General features: G+C 42.9%; 1 long non-coding RNA gene across 1 annotated transcript in view; it reads right to left on the bottom strand.

Annotated features, from left to right (window-relative positions):
• LOC310709544 overlaps positions 1–23,830 on the bottom strand; it is a 56,989-nt gene extending 33,159 nt beyond the window's left edge. Inside the window, exon 1 of the long non-coding RNA XR_014527571.1 lies at positions 23,688–23,830. This is a non-coding gene — a long non-coding RNA (uncharacterized lncRNA). The remainder of the gene's footprint in view (positions 1–23,687) is intronic.

Here is a 23,830-nt window from a genome sequence, read left to right as displayed (position 1 = left end):
ACACAGCAGCTTTAGGCAGCACTGATTGTGTAACAGTGTAATAATTTTGTTGTAGTTTAGTCGTGTCTGACTCTTCGTGACCCCATGGACCAGAGCACGCCTCAGCATCTGCCTTCCAGTGAGCTTCAGGATCTGCCTTCCAGTGAGCGCTCAGGGTTGATTTCCTTCAGAATGGGTAGGTTTGATCTTCTTGCAGTCCATGGGACTCTCAAGAGTCTCCTCCAGCACCATAATTCAAAAGCATCAATTCTTTGGTGATCAGCCTTCTTTATGGTCCAGCTCTCACTTCCATACATCACTACTGGGAAAACCATAGCTTTAACTATACGGACCTTTGTTGGTAAGGTGATGTCTCTGCTTTTTAAGATGCTGTCTGGTTTGTCATTGCTTTTCTCCCAGGAAGCAGGTGTCTTTTAATTTTGCGACTGCTGTCGCCATCTGCAGTAATCATGGAGCCCAAGAAAGTAAAATCTCTTACTGCCTCCATTTCTTTCCCTTCTTTCTGCCAGGAGGTGATGGGCCCAGTGGCCATGATCTTCGTTTTTTTTTATGTTGAGCTTCAGGCCATATTTTGCGCTCTCCTCTTTCACCCTCATTAAGAGATTCTTTAATTCCTCCTCACTTTCCAAGGCAAAAAGATCTCCCAAACTAAGAGCCCTTATTTTCAGTTGGTTTAAGCACACACAGAGAACTTTTAGGATGAACTGGTGTAAATGGAGGAATGCATTAGCTTGCCCAGCCAACTTCAAAGACATAATACTAACCAAATGCATAGGTAACAAGGCAACCTACAAAAATAAACTCTAGCAGCAGCAACCTTATGATGACCATAGGTCAGTGCTGGGGAACAAAGGGTTTCTTGTCCACTTGAAGCAGCACACACATAAACAGTCCAGATGAGCCTGAAATGGTCCAGCTCCAAACTTCGCCAAGAAGTGGATCAAAGGTTTAGACTAATATCAGTCCTCCCTGCAGGCTGTGCTGTTAATGTGTTGAGAGGAGTCAGCTGCTTGCAGCAGGGCAAGCATAATGGAGCGGTCCATTGGGGTAGTGAGGATAGGGGGAAATCAGATATCTTCCTTATGAACCAGCCCTTATTTGAGAGAGATGTGGTTGTAGTTACGCTGAGGCACAAGACCCCCCAACTTTCCCCCTTGCCTGTTAGAATTCAGCTGAATTGCAGAAAGCCCCCAACACTCCTCCCTACCTTGCACTGCAAAGATATTTCCTGAGTCAAATATTTGCTTAATTCCTTCCATTTCACTCACCAAAGACGTTGTTAGCTTTATTTCACTGTCTAAGACTGTGTGTTCCTGTTTGTTCTCCATCCAGTCTGCTCCTGATGCTAGTTTGGGAAGCGGTGTGCACACATCTTAGCTCACACCATACCCACCCTGTTGTTTCTTACAAAACACTGTGGTTTGATGTGTTTCCCCTCCAAACCAGCTTCATTCTGAATTCAGAAAAAGCAAAGGCCTAAAGGCTGCTTTAAGCCTGCAATGTGTAGGTACTCCAAGGCTCTTGACTGGAGACCAAAACAAAAAGCAGGTGGCTGTCAGGTCCATATGGCCAGTAGCACATACATTGATACTTGACTCCAGTTCCCTCACAGATGGCCGAGACATTACTGGAAGGGCTCTGAGCACACTTAGCTTTCCTCCTCTCTTTCTAGGCATGGTCCATGCATTAAAGCTGTATCAGAGCACCCTCCCCTCCCCTCCCCCCAGAGCTTTCCCCATGAGAACCTGCTCTTTAAAGCTCAACCAAAGCAAATGGCAATCTGCAGAAAACCCAAACTGACATTTGCTCCAACTGAGTGCTAAAGAGTGGGTTTCTTTGGGGAAATCCTCACATTTTGACACAGAGCTTTTAAGCACAGACCTGAGTCTGGAAAGAGCAGGGCAAAAGGCAAGTGTGAATAAGCTCCTCGTTCTCTGGGGCTTCCAAGTCTTCAAAGTACATTCTTCCAGTTGTGGTGGAGAAACAAGAGAATGGGGGGGGGGCGGCAGTTCCTGTGCAACTTAGGGCTCATCCTGACTTCCTTTTGCACCACACTTTCTAGGCATAGGCCTGTACTTTAAAGCTCTGCATCAGAGGATTTTTGTTTCCCTGGGAAAACTCACATTTTACCACTGAATTGGGGCAAATGGCTGCAATAGCTTAATATCTTAGAAAAAGTACAAGTGAAGATTAATACTAATGCAGTTCTGATATTTGTGGACACGGAAAAAGCCTTTGACAACATTTCTTGGAGTTTTATGAAGAAGAATTTACAGGGGATGGGGGTTGGTCAAGGTTTTGGAAATGGTATAGGTGCAATTTATTCAGAACAGAAGGCTAAATTAATTGTGAATAACGTAGTGACGGAAGAATTTAAGATTGAGAAAGCAACACGACAAGGTTGCCCAATCTCTCCATTGCTTTTTATATCGGTCCTGGAGGTTTTGCTAAATATGATTAGAAGGGACCAATTGGTTAAAGGTATACAAGTGGGAGCTAAACAGTATAAACTGAAAGCATTTGCTGATGATTTGGTATTGACTTTACAGGAGCCAGAATCTAGTACTAAAAGAGTACTGGAATTGATTCAAGATTTTGGTCAGGTAGCAGGCTTTAAGTTGAACAAGATGAAAACTAAGGTTTTAGAGAAAAATCTAACTGTGATTGAGAGAGATAAATTTCAGAAGGAGACAGGATTAACACTGGTTAAGAAAGTGAAATATTTAGGGGTTAACATGACTGCTAAGAACGTGAATTTATTTAAGGATAACTATGAAAAATGTTGGACTGAAGTGAAAAAGGACTTAGAAATATGGTCAAACTTGAAGTTATCACTGTTAGGCCGAATTGCTGTGATAAAAATGAACGTATTGCCAAGGATGCTGTTTCTGTTTCAAACATTGCAAATTTTGGACAAAATGGACTGTTTCAAGAAGTGGCAGAGAGACATCTCTAGATTTGTCTGGCGGGGCAAGAAGCCTTGAATAAAATTTAAGATATTAACAGATGCTAAAGAAAGAGGTGGATTTGCCCTGCCAGACCTTAAACTTTATTATGAATCAGCCGCTTTTTGTTGGCTGAGAGAATGGATGCTTCTTGAAAACACTGATGTGTTGGATTTGGAAGGTTTCAACAATGTATTTGGTTGGCATGCATATTTGTGGTATGATAAGGTTAAAGCACACAAAGCGTTTAAAAACCATATTGTCAGAAAAGCACTGTTTAATGTCTGGATAAGATATAAGGACTTGCTAGAAAATAAAACCCCAAGATGGCTGTCACCAATGGAAGCAAAGGCTCAGAAAAAACTCAATATGGAGGCCAAATGGCCAAAGTATTGGGAAATTATGGAACAAGAGGGAGACAGATTAAAACTGCAGAGTTTTGAAAAATTAAAAAACAGAGTGCGAGATTGGCTCCATTATTATCAAATAATGGAGGCATATAATTTGGACAAAAAACTAGGCTTCCAGGTGGAAAAATCAAAATTGGAAACAGAATTGTTAGACCCCAATGTATAACTTACTGTTGAAATGGAATACTCAGGATGAAACGGTGAAATCTGCTATGATTAAATGGGCACAAGATGTTGGACATAACATTATGATGGCTGACTGGGAACAGTTATGGACCACAGGTATGAAGTTTACAGCATGTAATGCCTTAAAAGAGAATTTAATGAAAATGATTTACAGGTGGTACATAATACCAGTCAAGCTTGCAAAAATCTACCATTTGCCCGATAATAAATGCTGGAAATGTAATGAGACTGAAGGTACATTCTTTCACCTTTGGTGGACATGCCCAAGGATTAAGAATTTCTGGGAGATGATTTATAATGAAATGAAAAAGGTATTTAAATATACCTTCCTGAAGAAACCAGAGGCCTTTCTCCTGGGCATGGTCGGCCAATTGGTGCCAAAGAAGGATAGAACTTTCTTTATGTATGCTACAACAGCAGCAAGAATACTTATTGCAAAGCATTGGAAGACACAAGATCTACCCACCCGGGAAGAATGGCAGATGAAGCTGATGGACTACATGGAACTGGCGGAAATGACTGGCAGAATCCGAGACCAGGGAGAAGAGTCGGTGGAAGAAGATTGGAAAAAAATCAAAGTATATTTACAGAAATAGTGCAAAATTAATGAATGTTAGAAGGATGCTGGAATGAAGTTATATGGCTTTAGCAGAAATGTTATAAAGAATTAAGCAAAAACAGATTGTTAATGGGCCGAAGTGGAAAATTTAAGGTTAGATTGTGTTGAGGTAAATTATAGAACAAAAATTGAGAAAGATGGAAAGGATTTGCTGAAATAGCTAATTGAACTAGAATACAAAAAAGGGAGGTGTGAGGAGGTCTATGAAACAAGTAAATGAAAGGTAAAGATACGGAAATATTGGATGTGTTTTTAAATGTTTTTGTTTTTCTTGTTGTTTTGCTGTATTGTTTTTTGTTTTTGTTTTTATTTCTGATGTATTGTAAGGTATTGTTTTGTTTTGTTTAACTTTTTATTGTTTCTTTCTTCTTTTTTCTGTAACTATTAAACCTCTAATAAATATCATTTTTTTAAAAAAAATGGCTGCAATAGCTGAGCATATTCAAGAAGTAACCTGTAACCAGGAGAATGTATTCAGTGGTAAAACAGTTTTTCCCAAGGAAAGCACCAGGACAAAACATAAACAAAAACTTCCTTGGACACAGAGCTTTAAAGCCCAAATCTGTGCCTAGAAACATGGCACAAAAGGAAGTCAGGGTGAGCCCTTGTTCCTAGAGACAGCTCCTGGCAAGTTGGAGATACTTAGAAGAATGAGTAGCCTTATCCTGAGTTTGTTCCAGTTACAACCACCAGGAGCCTTAAGAAGACGATGCCAGCAAGAGGTGTAGGAAACTTGCCACTGGCATAGGTGTGAAAGTTTCTGTGCAGTCAAGTTTTCCATTGCCTCCTCTTATACCTATTTATTGGATACTGCACCTACTTTCTCACCATCTGTTCCAGTAAATATTAATCCTTGGTACCTTTCCAGTTATAACTGGTTGATTGGTATCGTATCATCCCTTCTTCAGTACTAAATATAATGTTTTACTATATATATTTTTCTTCTGTGATCCAATAAAAAAATAAAGCTGAAATCCTATACCCACTAATCTGCATGTGAGTCCCATATACATGCACAGAAATGTGCTGTCAGTCTTTGAGAACAAGACTGCGTTTGACTTTTAAACTATGCAAGGAATGCTTTTAATTCTCATCCACTCCCTCATCAAATATGGTTTCACTGTTATTTCAATTGCTCTTCCTTCAATTGCTCTTCCTTCCCAAAATTTCCCAAACAGTATGGCTGTTTTTATCTCACGGGTGTTAACATCTTAGATTCCTTGGCATAGACTTATACCGCGTAGGCATACAAAAGGGTCATAATGGAAACGCCCTGACTTTCCACTGTGTCCACAACTTAGTTAAGGCCCAGTGGATTAGTTAAGAAGGTGTAAGAAGGCAAAAGAAGAAGAGTCACTTTTGAAAGACAGTATCGTGGTTATATTCATGGTTATAACCATTGTAATATTATACTCAGAGCAGATCCATTGAAATAAATGGCCATAGCATTCAGTTCAATTAAGTTCAATAGGTCTACTTTGAGTAGAGTTTAACTGGAATACAATCCTCTGTAGGAAACACTAGATCTTTTTTGTAGGAAGGGATAGAATAATAGAATTGTGGACTAGATGAGGCTCATGTAGTCCAACCCCCAGTAATGCAGGAATCTCACCTAAAACATCCATGACAGGTGGCCATCCAACCTCTGCTTAAAAACCTCCAATGACAGAGAGTCCACTACCATCTGAGGGAACGACCACTGAAACATATTCCTCATGGAATTTATAAGCAAATAAGGACAGAACAGGTGTTGCAAGGTGTGACAGAAGAGCTATTTTACACACACACCCTGGAGATGATATACAGAATACAGTCGCACCTTGGAAGTTGAATGGAATCCGTTCCGGAAGTCCGTTCGACTTCCAAAACATTAAAAAAACCAAGGCGTAGCTTCTGATTGGCTGCAGGAAGCTCCTGCAGCCAATTGGAAGCTGCGGAACCCACGTTGTATGTTTGGGTTCCAAAGCACGTTTGTAAACCGGAACACTCACTTCCAGGTTTGCAGTGTTCAGGAGCCAAAATGTTTGAGTCGCAAGGCGTTCAACTTCCGAGGTACGACTGTACAGTAAAGATGATTAAAAGCAACACAGAAAATAACAGAGCAAACGGAAAAACAGTCCAAAGTAGACATCCATGGCAAAGACCTGTTATAATAATTTATAGCCTATTTTTCAGTATAAGTTGCAATTTCACCGAAACTTCATTTATTTGAATGGGAACCAAGCGCAACAGTCTGGATCCACCCTGCCAAAATATTTTTATGTAATTGTTCAAGTTAGTAACTTCTTTCTAAAGTGAACTGGAAGTTGAACTATAAATTGAAACAATGCACCCTGATACAGTGTATCAATCAGAAATTCTGGAGTGGTTTTTCAGCTATAAAATTGCGCTTTCTGCTACTTCAACTTCCAGAATTAGTTTGTATTCACTTGACTATGGTAACAATACTTATGAAACATTGAAACCAACCACTTTATTGTTTTGTTATTGCAGGAACTTGTTGTGTTCTACATGTAACATGCAAATAAATAAATAGATATGGAAATAACACTTAGTGAGTTGGCATAGACAGGTGTGGTTGGCTGTGAATACACATCTTCTGCATTCAAGTCTACATCTGTACTATTGCACAGAAGAGCAGCAACATCACTATCCATCACTATGTCAATACCTTCCCCACCATAGTGGAGGTAAATACAGACCCATATTTTTCCTAGGCACTACAAAGCGATCCTGACTCTTTGTATGCGTATTATATATTTGTACATTGGGGTTTATATTGGTTTTAACTGCATACCCCCTTAATATATCAGAGATTGAAAACTGTGGCATGCTTTAAACACCCTATTCTGTTGACACACATACCCCCCCCCCAAAAAAACTTACACATGAATGAAAGCTCTCCTTCCATCTGAAATTAATAGACTATGCAGAATTGGATAAGATGACAGGAAGGATTCAAAACCTACGGGATCAGAGATTCTCAGAGGACTGGAGTAAATATATGAATTATTTGAAAAGCAATTGTAATCAACAGATTACGCTAGTAGGATTGCAAGAAGTTTTGTAAGGAGGACTATGCGAAATATTGCAGAGAAAACTATGATAAGAATTATTAGTGAAGGAGTATTACAGTAAATGTAATACTGAAAATAATGAAATGCAGATTAAGACTGGAAAATCTTCAGATGCAGTTGATGGAAGTCCAAAACATTGTATAAGATAAGAATGTATGATATATGATTTTTGGAAATTATTTGTAATAATAATAAAAAAATATTTATTTATTTATTTATTTTTAAAAAGAAAGCTCTCCTATCTGCCACATGGGTTTTCTCTGCAATTAGCTTTGATTTAAGAAAACATAAGGGTGATCATTCTTTGGTTTAGGTACATGCTATATTTCAAATAAATAATTTCCCTGCGTGGGCTCACAAATTTGAAATATACCTTTCCATTTACAGTGCATGAAATGGCAGGCTGTGCAACAACATGTGAAACAACATGTGGCATTATTTATGCAAATGGCAGCTGTGGACAACCAATTCCGGCTGGAGCTGCAGCCAGGAAGAGGGAGAGAGTGAAGGTCTTCTCATATCATGGTCCCAATCCAGCTCAGACGTGCTCACGCAGGCTGCTTGTGAAAGAGAAATATTGGACTCAAGGGCAAACCAGATGGACACCATCAGCTGTAACTCGGCCCTTGTTGTATATACTGTATGCATTTATGTGCCATGGAAACTACAAGCAAACCTCTCCTCAGAGATTTAACTTCTAGAGAGAGCGTATGAGAGAAAGAGAACCAGAACAATGACAGTTCTAGTTTCCCTGTCACAGAGCTACAGTTCTCAAGCTCATTAACAAACTACAGCACCCAAGATTCCTTTGGGGGGAGGGAGTTGTGTGTTTTAAATACACGTGGATCTGCCCTCAGCAGCAAAATGGACAGTAATATACTAGAGACAGGGGATAGGAACAGTTTGAGCAAAACATACCCTCCAACATTTCTCCGATGAAAATAGGGACATCCCGTTCCATAATGATAATTTTACTATTTATACCTCACACATCTTACTGGCTTGACCCATCCACTCTGGCCAGTTTCCAACATATATAAAAACATAACAAAACATTAAAAAACATTTTTTAAAAACTGTATTCAGGATTGCCTTCAGATGGCTCAGGGGTCAGATAGCTCCATACCCTCCAACATTTCTGCAGTGAAAATAGTGGCATCCTAAGCAAAAGCGGGACATTCTGGGATCAAATCAGAAACCAGGATGGCTTCTCTAAATCAGGGTCATCTCTGGAAAACAGAGACACTTGGAGGGACACATGACATTTGACATGGGGGTGGGATGTATATATTTAACTGTTTTTTATTGTTGTGAGCTACCCCAAGCACATATTTTGGTCACAGGGAGAAATTATAAATGTAAGAAGTGAAAAAGCATGAAACAGAAACAAAAGGCCACTATACTTCCCATGGGGAGTGGGGGAGAGAAGAGATGTGTCACTCACAAGATTGTTGCCCAGCCCACAACTCTCTCCCACCCTCACCAATACAAGCAGCCGCCAAAGACCACAAACTTCGCTCAGTAAGGAGCAGGCTGTTGTTTCCTTATGAGGCACCAACCCTTTTCAGGTGTTCTTGAATTCTGTCCTCAGAGGGAACATGAGACCATCCATTTACAGCACTCTTACACCACTTTAAACAGTTATGGCTCCACACCCACCCACCCCAAGAATCCTGGGAACTGTGTTATATTAAGAGGACTGAGAGTGGATAGAAGATTACCTCACATAACTACAATTCCCAACATGCTTAACTAACTACAGTTATCAGAATTAACTGAAGGGAATCCATGATTGTTAAAGTCAAATACAGTGGTACCTCAGGTTAAGAACTTAATTCATTCTGGAGGTCCGTTCTTAACCTGAAACTGTTCTTAACCTGAGACACCACTTTAGCTAATGGGGCCTCCCACTGCCGCTGTGCCACCGCCGCATGATTTCTTTTCTCATCCTGAAGCAAAGTTCTTAACCTGAGGTACTATTTCTGGGTTAGTGGAGTCTGTAACCTGAAGCGTCCGTAACCTGAAGCGTCTGTAATCTGAGGTACCACTGTTAGAGTACTTTAAAAGTATGGTGTGGATGTGGCCTTACAGTCCTTCCCTATATATTCTAATTCAGGCATTTATGTGGGCAATCTGGGCAATGGGGCGGGGACAGAGGCACACGTGTGAACCTCACCCTCAATACCCCTGTATGTGCTGACTCCAAATTCAGACCTTCCTGCAGTGAGAGAGAATATCTGATGGGATGTGTTTGTTTGCCACTGCTCTAAAGTAGGAACAAAGGAAGCTGATTTATGAGGGCCCCTGGCCCATCTAGCTCGCTTATCGACACTGACCAGCAGCACCTCCCTGCTATACAATCAGCCACTCTCATAATGTAAAAGCAGCATATGCATATCTATTTTTGCCCTTCTGATGGTGTGCGTTTTCTTATGCCAGTCTCCGATACGCTACATTGCTGCTCTTGGCACAGGCTGGGATTTGGAGCAGCTGCAAGCTGTCTCCTTAAAGCCAATACAGTTTTCTTAAGTTAAAAATGGGGAGGGGCGAATGTGTGGAATGTCGGTCCAACTTTGGAGTCAGTTTTCTCACTCTGAATGTGTGGGAAGCGTGTAGAAATTGCGTCTTTTGTAGCTGAATGGCTGCATCTCGCAAAATTCCACAAACGTGAGTATTTGAGGAAAAGAAAGAAATAAAGTTGTCTTTTCCCAGCAATGATGCCAGTGGAGAGTGAGCATCGCCCAACAAATGAGGGCTTACTACTTACTTTACTTCCTCAGTAACTTCCTTGTGGTAGTGGCAGAAACAGAAGTGGTACAATTAGCAATATGGTGCAGCTATTAACCACCACGCTCTTTACCCAACATGATCTACTAAACCAATGTAACTGCTCATCTGATTCATTTCCTTCCCTAACTCCAGTAAAGGGTCCCAGGGTGGCTTACAACAATTAAAACGCAACTTTAAGAGCAGTTTTAACCAACAATTACAGAAAATATGTGCGTCCTTAAAAATATACATCTCAACTGTCAAAAGCCAGGGTAATGGCATGCATCTTCAGATATGTATGTTTGCAGCAGGGATAAGCTTATCCTGAGCAAGTTGCCTCAGGGCCAGCACACTTCCTCACCCCAGCTCCATTCCAGAAACACGCCAGGAGAATGGGAGGGCTTTGGATCCTGCAGATTTAAGGATTCCCCCAATCTGACGCTGATATGTTCCCTTTTTTGCCCTCTGCCATTGGAGCACCAGCTGTCAGGCTTAAGGAATCTCTCCCTTCCCTCCCGATGGTTTCAAGGAGCCAGGAAAAAAACAAGAAAGCTTTTAATTAAGATTTATTCAGTCACTGCGGTAACAGACAAAGAATTCCAGTCTTTACTCCATGATGGAGTTGCACACTCTGACTCCTCCTCCTTTCCCCTTCCCCAGCAGCACCAGCCCCTATGGAAGGACTGTTTTGTCCTAGGGGATGGAGGATCTCCTACTTGTCTATTGAAGTGTTTGCTGGCAGTTCTCCCCCCTCCCTTAATTCTCCCAATTCTGCATAGCTCGGTTGCTTGCCCGTCCCTACATTGTTATCTTCCTCATAGTTTGGCTGCAATTCAAAGCTGTCTCTTTCCCCCATCAGCTACAGGAGGGCAGGGGGGGAGAGATCCTCACCATTCCTCTGCCTCTTCATTCCAGTCCCTGACACCAGCAGTGGGGAAGCACCATGAGCCACGGTTCCTTCCACATTGGCTGGAAGGGGAATTCCAACAGAGGGAAACCTAGAATACTCCTGTGTCTTCTGATGCCCTCCCAGGGGCCACAGGATTGTGCCCTACATAAATTCTAAGTAAATAAATACCATTTGAACGCAGTGAGACTTGTTTTTAAGTGCCCATGCTTTAGAGTTGCATGGCATCCATGCAGGGAGCAAGTAAGTTTTATCAAAATAAAACAGGGTTTACAGTGCTACCTCTGGTTACGAACGCTTCAGGTTATGAGCTCTGCTAACCCGGAAGTAGCTGCTCCTGTTTGCGAACTTTGCACCAGGATGTGAATGGAAATCGCGTGCCAGAGGTGTGCGTGCAGGAGGCCCCATTAACGAAAGCGCGCCTCAGAATAAGGACAGTTTCAGCTTAAGAACGGACCTCCGGAACGAATTAAGTTCATAACCAGAGGTACCACTGTACTTTTAAATAAATGTGTATAGGGCTGTCTGGGATGTGCAAGTCATGAGTGGTGAGCATGAGACGTGAGGGAGAAGTGCCTTCCCCTTCTTCCTGCCAGAAAGAGGCACAGCAACTGAACAGAGCTGGCCCAAGGCACATTGCTACCTGAAGCAAAGGGCAAGAGGGTGCTTTACCCAATTCCATGTACAAAAGCTACCCAGAATGGCAGTTGACACTGGCAAAAGGACAGCTGAGGGCAGCACCCTGTTGAAGACCACATGGTGTCTGCCCACTCCATGATACTAGGGCTTTGCCATCTGAGGCAGATTCCCCAATCTGCCTCATGGCACGGCTGGCCTTGTGCAGCTCAGTAGACAAACTGCTGAGGCAAGTGTGACTGGTGCTCACAGGACCTTGGTTGAACAGAGTACTTGTTGCAAATGTTCATTCCCATCCAAGGCAACTGGTCTATGCAATTCAGTTGTGGCCCTAAGCACACCTATTGAGGAGTAAGTCCAAATGAACCCAGATGAAATCCAAGTAGAAATCTGTGAGGTTTGCAAGGGAAAAATTCACCAGTGTTTACCAAAGGTAACCACTTTAGCCAACCATGTGAACAAGTCGTTCCAAACAAGCTAAATATAAATGTGGAATGGTTGCTTGCTTCTGCTGTGTCATCTGGTGACATTTTGTCATGCTCCAATCAAGGCTTGACACACTAAATTTAAAAAGTCAAAGAAAAAATCTTAATAAAACCAAATTTGAATCCAGACTTGGTTCATATCCCATATTGATATCATTCCTGAATCCCTTGTTCTCTTCGGTTGTAATTGAAGCACAAATTTGTCTTTTTCTCCCCTGAAGTGTTTGCTTGTTTAATAACCTTTCCCATTATCAATATGCCATGTTGCAGGTTAAAAAAATAAATCCGTTCAAAAAGATTTACCGTATTTTGCGCCCCATAGGATGCTCCGGCCCATAGGACGCACCTAGGTTTGGGGGGGGGGGCGGAAATAAAGAAAAAAAAATTATTTCCCCCCCAGGTGCGGGGCTGGAAGAACCAGGTCGGGGAACAGTGGGAAGGCACGCTCTGCCTCCCCGCTGTCCCCCGAGCTTGTGGGGCTGGCGATGGGGAGAAGTGCGCTGATCCCAGGACTGCAGGCAGCTCTGCACCGCCATCCTGAGTGGGGTGGGACTTAGCGCCCTGCTCCAGATGGCGGCGCAGATCTGCCTGCAGTCCCGGCACGGCAGGCAGCTCTGCGCCGCCATCCTGAGCGGGGCGGGACTTAGCGCCCCGCTCCAGATAGCCGTGCAGAGCTGTGCTGAGCCGGGGACTGCAGGCAGCTCTGCGCAACCCTCGGAGCCGGTCTCCCGAGGGTTGCGCAGAGCTTCCTGAAGCCTGGAGAGCGAGAGGGGTCGGTGCGCACCAACCCCTCTCGCTCTCCAGGCTTCAGCGAAAGCCTGCATTCGCCCCATAGGACGCACCCAGATTTCCCCTTCATTTTTGGAGGGGAAAAAGTGCGTCCTATAGGGCGAAAAATATGGTAGGTTGAAAGCCTGTTTCTTTCTTCTTCTTCTTCTTCTTCTTCTTCTTCTTCTTCTTCTTCTTCTTCTTCTTCTTCTTCTTCTTCTTCTTCTTCTTCAGTATTTACAGAAATAGCTTGTGACTCATCAAATCTTTTCGCTGAAAATGTAAAACACTGGAGTCATTCACTTCCAAACTTGCAAACCACACCAATGTTGATCCCTCTCATCCCCTTGAATAGAGTGATTTAAGAATGCTGGATGTTTTGTTTTCTTTAAAAAAAGTTCTGCATGTGTGCAAAGGATGGTGATTGTGCTAGACAGATTAGACCCTTGTGCATTAACACTAACCATACGCTGTTACAGCCATGTCTTGTGCTGAGAGGCATGTGTATGCATGCAATGCCATTCATTTGACACAGACGCAAGTAAGGTTTGTCATATTTTTTGTATGTGTTTGTACACATGTATGCACACATTTTTTTAAAAAAAAATCCTACAAAACTGTTGCATATGGTTAGAATTAGCAAAACAAACTTGCACTGCTATCTTGTTAAAGTTGGGCTGTTTTTCAGCTGTGATGAATCTCCATAACGATTTGCATGCACTTTAACCCACAGTCTGTTGGGTTAATGGTCTGAATGTATAGCAATCCATCACACTGAAGATCAGAAGGGGACGTAGGGTCTTGTGGCCAAAACTCAGGCACCAGGGGCATCTGAGATTTGTTTATTCTAGATTTCCTGTGGGATGTGGGCAAGTTCCACTAAAGCTGCAGACATAAACTTCAGCACGTACATAGCATAGTAACCCTGGCAGTGATGCAGAATCTGCCACTTGAGGAGGGGAGAGGATCAACAACATCATTAAAAGCTATTTTGGGACAAGATTCCTCCTATAGGCACATCCACATGGAGGTTCTCAAAGTGAATACCCACAACAAATCATCCCCAACAGAACACTCTCGCACTTGTTGAGTTCTAAAGGAGTACACTGAAGGGGAGTCTACATGACTGCAAAAGCAGACCATATATTCATCTTCAGACTGCCATTGTGAGTGAAACTGCCATTTTATGTCCTCTGATATAAAAAAATCCCTAGCACATCAGGGAGACGGCTAACCTAGCCTATATAATAAGCTAGCTTCTAAATATAAGAATGCTTAAAGAAAGGGAAGTTCACAAATACAGTCTCCCAGCATCATTCTGTCTGTACTGATATAGTGAAAGAAAGAGAGAGAAAATTGCCATTTAATTTTTCTGAATGTGTAAGGGTGCAGGAAAGTTTTGTACAGCCAAATGTGGAATCTGAGCATGTTTCAACTGCAGCTTCCTTACTGATTAAAATTGATTCTCTCTCTTTCCTGCATTCTTACCCAAACTTCATGTGATCCTTAATTCAAGGACTCTGCCAAGATGACAACCACATGTCTAACTTCTTCCTACTTGCATAATATGTAAAACAGGGTAAGGAAACTTTTTTTTCCAGCCTAAGTGCTGCATTCCCTCATGGGCAGCCTTCACAAGACAATGATGGGCACAAGCAGAGCAAACATGAGGCTAGAGGCAGGAGTGGGTGGAGCAATGGACAGGACTCTTTCTTTGGTACAGTAGGTTATATTTCAGCCATGTAAAAGTGAGAGGTTTCTACACATCCACATCTATTCACATGAATGTTCATTCTCCTTTTTAGTCTCATTCAAACAAGAGGCATTATCATACTTCAAGGATGCATTCCATCCAACCAGGCAAAAAGTACTCAAGGACAGCATGGAGCAAGGCCAATGAGGGACGTGACTTAGATAGTGAGTTCTGGAGGCCAGATAGGGAGGCCTAAATGGCTGCATTTGGGCCCCAGACCCACAACACACACCCCCACAGTCAAGAGGAACTTGCCATGTCCTGTACCAGAGGTGTCAACTTCTCCAGACAATTGAGGGGGCTCTATGCAACATCCTGATGTCACACATGGGACATCACAAGGAGCCAGGAGGCGGAGCCAAATGCCCTCTGAACATAGAACACCTGTCCCCCTCAAAAAAATATTGGGGGGGGGGACCAAGTGCCTCAGTCCCTAGAAGCCAGCACCTATGCCCCATACTCATTCCCATGCTCAATTGTAATAGTAGTTTGTATTTTCCCAGCATACATCATTGGCTGCTGATTGTGAGGGAACAAAACATTCCATGACATTAGGACTCCCCCCACCCCAAGCTATATATTTATAGCATTATATCTAGTTTGGCCTAGTTATGAATGGATGAATGAATGAGAGAGAACTCCCTGGTCTGTGAAAGTCCATTACACAAACAAGCAGCATGAGAGTATATAGATTAGCCTTATATTTAAGGATTTTTGGTAATGACCTTGGCCCCACCCCAGTTTTGCTCCAATGTCACATCTCTGGGCATTAACAAGTTCTGTACATAAACAAATAATCAGGTAGGAGATGGTTATTTTATGTAGTTAGAGAACCAGCTAAAACCCTCCTTTGCAACAAAAACACACACAAAGAAATCCCTCCTTTGCAGGAACTCATGCCTGCCTTATGGCAGGTAATTAGCTGCCAGTATGAGTTTCCCAGTTATGTAACTGGTGAAGGAAATAAAAGTCATGTGAACACAAATAATAATCACAGTAGAGTTTTGGATAACTGGAAAATTCCACAAGCCCCATGTTTGCTATGGAAGACATCACCTTATCCTTCGTGAAGTTGGCCAATCCTCTTTTAAAGCCATCCAAGTTTGAGGGCACCCCTGCTCGTGGGAGCAAGTTCCATAGTTTAGCTATGTGCTACTACATGAAGGGCTACTTTATTTTATCTGTCCTGAATCTTCCAACATTCAGCATCCCAATGGGATGGCCACAAATACTAGTGTTGGGAGTGAGGGAGGAAAAGTTTTCTCTAGCCTGTTTCTCGTTTTCATGCATTATTTTATAAACCTCTATCATGTTGTTTTTTTACTTGCCTTTTCTCTTAACTAAAAAGTCCCAATCCTTCCACTTGTTGGCTTCGACTGTGAAACAATGGCAGCCAGTTGACTACTAGGTCTCTGTGGTCCCCTGGAAGCTTCTCCCCTAGACCACTTGGGCAGGAGCACCCTGTGTCCCTACACAGAAGACGTCCTTCTGAAAAATCACGTTAAGCCACACCAAGGTCTACTGTGTTCTCTGTTTGATGCTCAGCACCCCTGTGATTTGCTTCCTTGCCTTGAGAATCCTGTTCAGGCTACACCAGCTTGCGCCGTCGCCATATATTTGCCTCACAGTGACTGATTTATCCACTTCCTTCCATTTAGTGCCTTTGCTCTAATGTGGCAAAGTGATATACTGCTGCCTCAACAGGGATGACTTTTATGACAGGAAACCCATTGGAAATGACAGGTCTGAAGAAAGGTGCTTATTTTACAAGCCAGGTTTACATAATATTGAAAAGGATACAAGCTCACCGAAGAAGTTTGCCTCAAACATATTATAGTGGAGAATATAGCTGACATTCCTTCCAAGCCTTGATTCCTAACAGATGTATCTCCACCCAACCTCCACGTCTGAGGTGTGCAAAGACATTATAAACCCATCTTTTTGTCTGCTCCTGCTGCAGCTTGTGCTTTTACAGACTTGTCATTCTTTGGTGATGGAGGCACTACAAAACCCTGTGCCTTCAGGGGAAAGAGGTGCTTTTCTGTGTGGGGCATGCATTTAGAGATGAGCTATGTTGCCAAGGAAATAGGTGCTTCAAATGAGATCAGTGTTAGGGTGTGTGAAACAACAAAAGAGGCATCCATGTAGGTTAGAATGACATACTTTGTAGACACAAAGCTAGAGCAAAGTTAGACATATATATCCTTATTAAAATGAAACCACACCACTATGGAATATTTAGAGGCGAAAGAAAATAATTTTACATCCTTAGAAAATCATTCCATTGTGTGGGTTAAATATTGGATGTCAGTGGAAAAGACCAAAGGGAATTCAGAGAGAGACATAGGAAATACCTTAGGTAGTCAGCTGAAAAATTATTTGATTAGTGACAGGGCTGTCAACCAATTAGATCAGGGATGCAGCTTCCTCTCCCTCTCTTGTTCCTTTCCAACCACCCCCTGTCCTTCAGTTCTGCTCTGGAGGGTTAGGGGACCACCCAGAGCAGATTTTGGGGGCAGAGGGAAGAGGGAAATGGAAGTCCCATTGTGGCAGTGCAACCCCATAGCTGTTACAATATAATGACTAAAAGAAAATACCTCAGCAATAACATAAATCACCACAAAACCTCAGCAAGGCAGCAACAACAAAACTTTCTCAGTGCTCAGATGCTCCTCTCCTCAAAGGCCTGTACAAAGAGCTGCATAATGAAAGCAATGTTGAGACACACCTAAGAGCAGAAGTTATTTCATAGGTGTGGAGCTACTACAGGGAAAGCTCTCCCCATTGACCCCAAAGCCATAGTTCTCACTAGTGCAGGAACCACCAAAAGGGCTTTTCTTGCCAATCTTAAAGCACAACCAGGTTGGTATGGAAGACTGTGTCCTTTCAGATATTTGGGGCCCAAGCCATTTTCAGCTTCACGTGTCTTGATATGCACCTTAAATAAGCAACCAATGCAATTGTTTCAAAATAGGTGTTAACATGTTAGTGACCAGCTGCATCCATAAACACCCTGGCTGCCTCCATTTTGCACAAGTTGCAAACTGAGTGCAACCTTGCCAAGAGTACCTAATCCCAATCCAGGAATCACTCATCCACAGCACCTCTGCCATGTCTGGATTCAACTTCAATTTATTGGCCTCCACCCAGCCCATTACTGCTTCTAGACATCAGTTTCAACACCTTCACTGTCTCTCCTGATTCAGATGATACAGAAAGATAGAGTTGGGTGTCATCAGTATTTTGGTAATACCTCACTCCAGATGGCAGGCTTAACATAGGCATTATATAGCATGGAAGACTAGATTGAACACTCCAGGTTCAATTCCCATGGAATTGTTAACTGTCCAATACAAGAAATAAAACAAGTTGTTCTGAACCCCTGGCCTACCTGGCAGCAAGTCAGTATGTCCAGTCCAAAGGTCAAGAAACACAGTCCAGGGTGAATCCAAGTAGCCAAGTCTGAAGACCAGCAGTCAGGACACAGTGCAGAGTCAAACCCGAAGCACAGCCCCTTAGAGGTCCAGGCACATCCAAGCCAAGGTCCATCAGCATGAGCAGTTGAGCAAATACAGCACCCCAGCTCTGCTTCCCTTTTGCATGCTGATTGCAGCATCTGGGCTTGATGAGGCATGCGACCCTCACCTGTTCCAAGCCTAAACCAGCTGAGGAATCACACACCTTCTCCCAGAGCTAGCGAGCTCCACCTGGCCCTTGCTGCCTCAGCCTCCCAGAGCACCACTCCTGCTGTTGCCTACACCTCAGAGCCCACTGTGTTCAGGGGGACAGGGGCTACTGAAATCAGAATACAATTCCCAGTGAAGAGAGTATGGGTCTTCATTGTTTTGCAGAGTTCTTTGACCCATCCTGTGAGTCTCTCACTGCTGACACTAACAACTGCAAATTATAATGCTGATCCCACAAGTAAAGACCAATATGCTAAGCCCAATCTTTAATTTTCTTTCTTGGGAATCAGACAAGCGGGCACCACCTTTTGTTTTCACATATGATGCTTTTCTTATGCTGCAGAGTAAGGGTGTAAAGGAGGAAGGAAGGACCTGGACTAATTCTGTGCTGGGAGTTCCTGAGGAACTCTATCCAACGGGAAATCTACTGATATATCTGGCACAGATTGCACATATATAACTCAAATCTGACTTCTGGTCAAAATTAATAACTCTGTTTTCTGTTGTCTTAATTGAATGAAAGATGTTTTAAAGTTGCATATAATGGCCAATTAATAAGTGGCATATATGTTCTGGGTGAATTCATAGGAAGTAACTGTCATTCCTGGTAGAGTCCCCATATCCATGAACTCAGTGTGCAGCCACCTCCGTGTGGACTGCTAAGATTTTGAAAGGGATGCTTTTGCATTCTGGGCCCACCCAAACTGAGTGGATAAATGGTGTTAAGGGGCAACTAATCTGCATGAAGTGATCTCAAAAAAATGCACCCTTTAGTTCATTCCCAACCTTGCCAGGAATTTCATGTGTGACCTTGACAACCCACTTAGTCTTCCTGTGCTTCATCTCATCCATCTGCAAAACTGGACTGACAGCTCTGCCCTCCTTTGCAATGGGGCCAGGAGGCTTAATTAGTGGTTATGAAACTTCACATGAAAGGTGCTCTCTAACTCCCCATCATTATAAGAAGGGGAAAAAAGTGGGAAAGGACTCAAACATCCACTTTTCTTTCACTATAAATAAAGAACAATCAGGCAAAAAAAGGTTCTCTATCACATCACCTGCCTGTGAGCATGAATCTTAATAGACACATGAAAGTGGTGAGCTGGCATATTTCATCATCAAACAAACTGCTTTCATTCTTGGGGACGTGGGCCACCTCCCATCTCGAGAAGCACCAAAGGGCAGGCAACAGGGTGATGGGGGAGAAAAGGGCAGGATTCCCAGAGGAGGACTAGAAAGGTAAAGTGGAGGGCTGGGTTCAATTGGGTGATAGGAAGCAGATCCCTTCTACAAACAGCCCACCCCAACCGGTTGCTGAATCAGGAGAGAATTGGGCATGTTTTTTATTTTTAAAAAATGCATCAGCCACACAGGTAAACAAACAAGAAGCAGCCGCTGCCCAAAGTGGCTGCTCTGACAAGTTTTGAGAATGATTCACAGCCACACAGCCTAGTAGTCAGGAAATCCAAGGCACGCCCAGTGAGACATGCTTGCAGCCAGGCTCGCCGGGTGTCACAAGCCCTGCCAGCCTCTCTGTCATCGTTGGTCAATGAGCCCTTGTGAAAAAACTGGCAGGGTCTTTTTGGTGGCCATGACAGGCTGGAGTAGCACAGTGTCGAATGAAGACAGGCTCTGTCTCTCTGAAGGAGAGTGGTGGGAATTTCCAATGCCAGTTTGACCCCTGGGAAAAACAAACAAACTGCCGAGCGAGTAAATTTTCAGCACTGAAGCCAACAAATGTGCACATTGACCAAGGTACTAGATGACTTGAAACACACACACACACACACACACACACACACACACACAGATTGTTCCCTGGTCCTCTGTTGTTCCTTGGGCCCTGTACGCCTCTGTAGCAGGGGTAGACAACATGGTGCCTTCAAGATGTTGTTGGACTCCATTGTTCACATTGGCTGGGGCTGATGGGAGCTGGAGTCCAACCACATCTGGAGAGCACCACATTGGCTACCCCTACTCTGTAGATTCATGACATCAGCAACCCCAGACCACTTGCAATCCTTCATTCTCCAGTCTACTTTTTATTGTTATACCAGGACCCAGGGGTTTACTTGTTAGAAAGCTGCTTATCAGCAGAGGCCAACTTCAAGAAGGGGCAGGGGGACATATTGAAGACAGTGTTTTTTCAATCATGATTTCATAATAACCCTAACCCTTTAAAAATGTGTTATATGAATACATGTTGCAAAACAGGTTTGTTAAGAGTTGTTGAGAATTGTAACTTTGTGAGAGGTAAACTATAGTGCCCAGAATTATCTGAGAGGGGGAAATGTGCCTTCAATGTGCTTTACACCGTGTACACAGCAATGGTTTCCTATTCAGAATGCTTTCATTAGGTTTATCTTGCATCATGTATAATGTGTCAAACCATGTACTAGACAGCCATGTCATAGCAAAATCAGCCCTGCCATGCACTTCTTCAAACTGTTCCATCATATACTCCTTTGCAGTCCCAAATGGGTGTGGCTGTCTTCTTCCATGGGGCACAGCCTGTTTATAGTAGTATAGCCATAATTTCTTTGCACAATTGGTTGAGTTGTCCCCCATTGACCATCCTGTCTTTGCAACATGGCAGCTGCTTTGAAAACTAAAATTCCCCAGGTTTAATTTCCTGTGTTTTGAACTTGTCCAGGTCTTGCTAATGATTCCACATACTCTGTGAACTTCAGACTCTCTTTCACCACCATAGTTGTTCTCCTTTGAATTGTCTCCAGTCTGTATATGGTTCTTAGGATGGAGACAGGCAATTGGTTTTAGGAGAGATGCAAGAGGCTTGCGAGATGGAGCTCTTCTCATGCAATATCTGTTCACAAGAGGCATAAGTGAGAGAAAGAATGCATCTTTCGAACTTCCTTCAGCTCTCTGAAAAAGGCTAAAGCCATTGCCTGGTTCCAGCCTTAGAAGATTGGGTGCCAGTCAATGAATGGTAAATAGAACAACCCCTTTATTTCTGGTAAGGGACATTGGCTACATTACACATTCATTGATTATTTAATGTGTCTTGCAGTAGTAGACAAAGCACTGAGCAAAATCAAACAGCACAATAATATTGCAGAAAAAGATAGATATCAGGTCTTAAATAGATTGTGCTTCCATCTCTTAGATCCTGCTCAGAAAGTTAGTTTATTGCTAATCTTTTTCTTAACTGTGTGTTTTAGATCTCTTTTATTATGTCTTTCCTGAATTGCATTCCACTTCTTCAGTTTAGTGCTTCCCTTTTAAAATATTATTTTGAACATCAGTTCTTTCCTCTGTTCTATCCATTGCTAATCACCACCACCTATGGTGAACATATTCCATATTCCTTTAATCATTACCAAAAAGGAGGAAGGCTAGTTCTCTATGGAACTCTATAATCTTAACATTTGACAGAAGCCCATGCATTGCAACTCTGAAATTGTCATCAAATATGTAGCCACTTTACAGTAGCTTTCAACCTACTTTACTTCAATATGTCACATGGAATTGTAGCAAAGTCTTTGTTGACGGAGCATAGTCTGGAAAATAAGATGTTTTGATAGTACTGCTAACAGATTTGATCCATGTTCAGTGTTAATTTGACACTGTTCTGTTAAACATTTTATGACTTAATAGTGTTCCATAGAAATAAATTAAAATGCATCTATGTATATTTTTCTCCCCCCTTTTGACATTTGGTATGATGTTATCTCTTTTCTGAGGGTTCTGTGGGTTCTCCAAGATGTTTACCAATAGGCCTGAGATTTCTGCTGCTGCTGCATTTCATCTCCAAAGTCCTGATTCACGTGGATCTGGGAATTTGGACAAACTCAGCAGCCCAGCATTCAGTGGTGTGTGGTCAGTGGACTAGGGGGACTAGGCTAGTCTCCTAAATGTTCCCCAAAGCCCAGGAAACTTCTACCCAGCTTAGGGAGGGAGACGTGATGCTCAGACAGGTCCAAGAGCCTTCCTGCCACCTTCCCAAAGCCCACCCAGCTTTGGCAAGGAGGCAGGAGGGCTGTAAGATCCTGTCAGAGGCCTGACACCTTCTTCCCAAAGCCTGGGGAGCTTCTGCCTGGCTTGGGGTAAGAGGCGCATCACACACACATTGCCCCCACCCCATCTGCTCTTGCAAGCTGGCACCTCTGGCCCTGTTCCCCTATGAAACATTTGATTGCATGCTACTGCCAGCATTCACTGATCAGGTCTTATCCTTCTCCTGCCAACCTTTCTCCTCTCTCATTCCTTATATTGACTTTGATACGAACCAACTTGCATCTATGAACCTCCCAGCGGGGCAGGGGAGGGATACTATTTTTGACTTTTTGGTACCTTAAGACTCCTCGTTAGCAGCAGCAGTAGGATCAACCCACAGGATTATCATGAACAAAATAATGGGGGTTTTAAGGCTGCAATCCTATGTACCCTTTACTCAGTGAGAGTTCCTTTTGAGTAGGTATGCACAGGATTGAAATGTCTGTGGAACTGTGAATGAGTAGGATTTTCCCTCTGCCATTTGAAAATTATGTAGATATTATTTCTGAAACCCATCAGAAATCCTCTGAGTGGATTAGCAATGCAGGAAACTGGTCAGAGACCATCTACCCCCCCCCCAGTCTAATGTTGCCTACTGTTATAACTGGGGTACCAGAGTCTGTTATTGAAGGGTAGAAATTAATAAACACTAGTATTTAGATAATATTTGGAGTATGGAAGGGAATATTCCAGGCCAGTGGAAAAATACAGACTAAGCTCCCTTTTTCAAGCCAGGGCCTCACCTAGGATAGAGGCTGTTAGTGCAACAAAAGGTGTTGATGGCCCATCCCAGAGAAATCCTTGGATCTGTGCAAAACAGAGTTGTCATGGTTACTGTGGGAGGAGAATGGTTTAGGATTGAAAACAGGGGAGGGGACAGGCTGTGGGCTCACAGGAAAAATGTGCCCCTTTAAAACTAGGTTTGGGATAGCAGATGGATGGAGAGGAGGGGCTTGGAGCAGGGGGTTTCTGGGAACAATCAAGGAAGTCGGGAGAACACCATGCAGGAGCCAAAGGGCAGCAGCCATGAGAGCTGGCTGGAACGCAGGAACCAAGGGACGGTGCTTACGATGGCTCAGACTGCAATGCCGGGCTGCTACGGATAACAATGCTGTAAGATCTGCACCCCCTTCATCTAAACACAGATGTAAATACAGTGGTACCTTGGTTCCCAAACTTAATCCGTTCCGGAATTCTGTTCCAAAACCAAAGTGTTCTAAAACCAAGGCACACTTTCCCATAGAAAATCATGCAAAATGGATTAATCCGTTCCAGACTTTTAAAAACAACCCCTAAAACAGCAATTTAACATGAATTCTACTATCTAACGAGACCATTGATCCATGAAATGAAAGCAATAATCAATGTACTGTACTATAAAATAAATAAGACATTGTAGATGATAAAAATTAAAATTACTTTTTTTTCTTACGTGCACTGATGATAGTCATTGTTTGGATGGGGGGCTTTTATCCATTTCTGCAGTCACACAATCAATCAGTCAGGATCTGAACTGGGTTCCACACAGTCACAAAAACAAGTCACAAAAACGAAGTCACAAGCCACAGTCACAAG

The sequence above is a fragment of the Podarcis liolepis genome (assembly GCF_965112155.1).
Source record: "Podarcis liolepis genome assembly, chromosome: 6".
Taxonomy (NCBI): Eukaryota; Metazoa; Chordata; class Lepidosauria; order Squamata; family Lacertidae; genus Podarcis; species Podarcis liolepis.
Note: the sequence above shows the minus strand (reverse complement) of the source record. Positions and strands in the feature narration are given on the sequence as shown.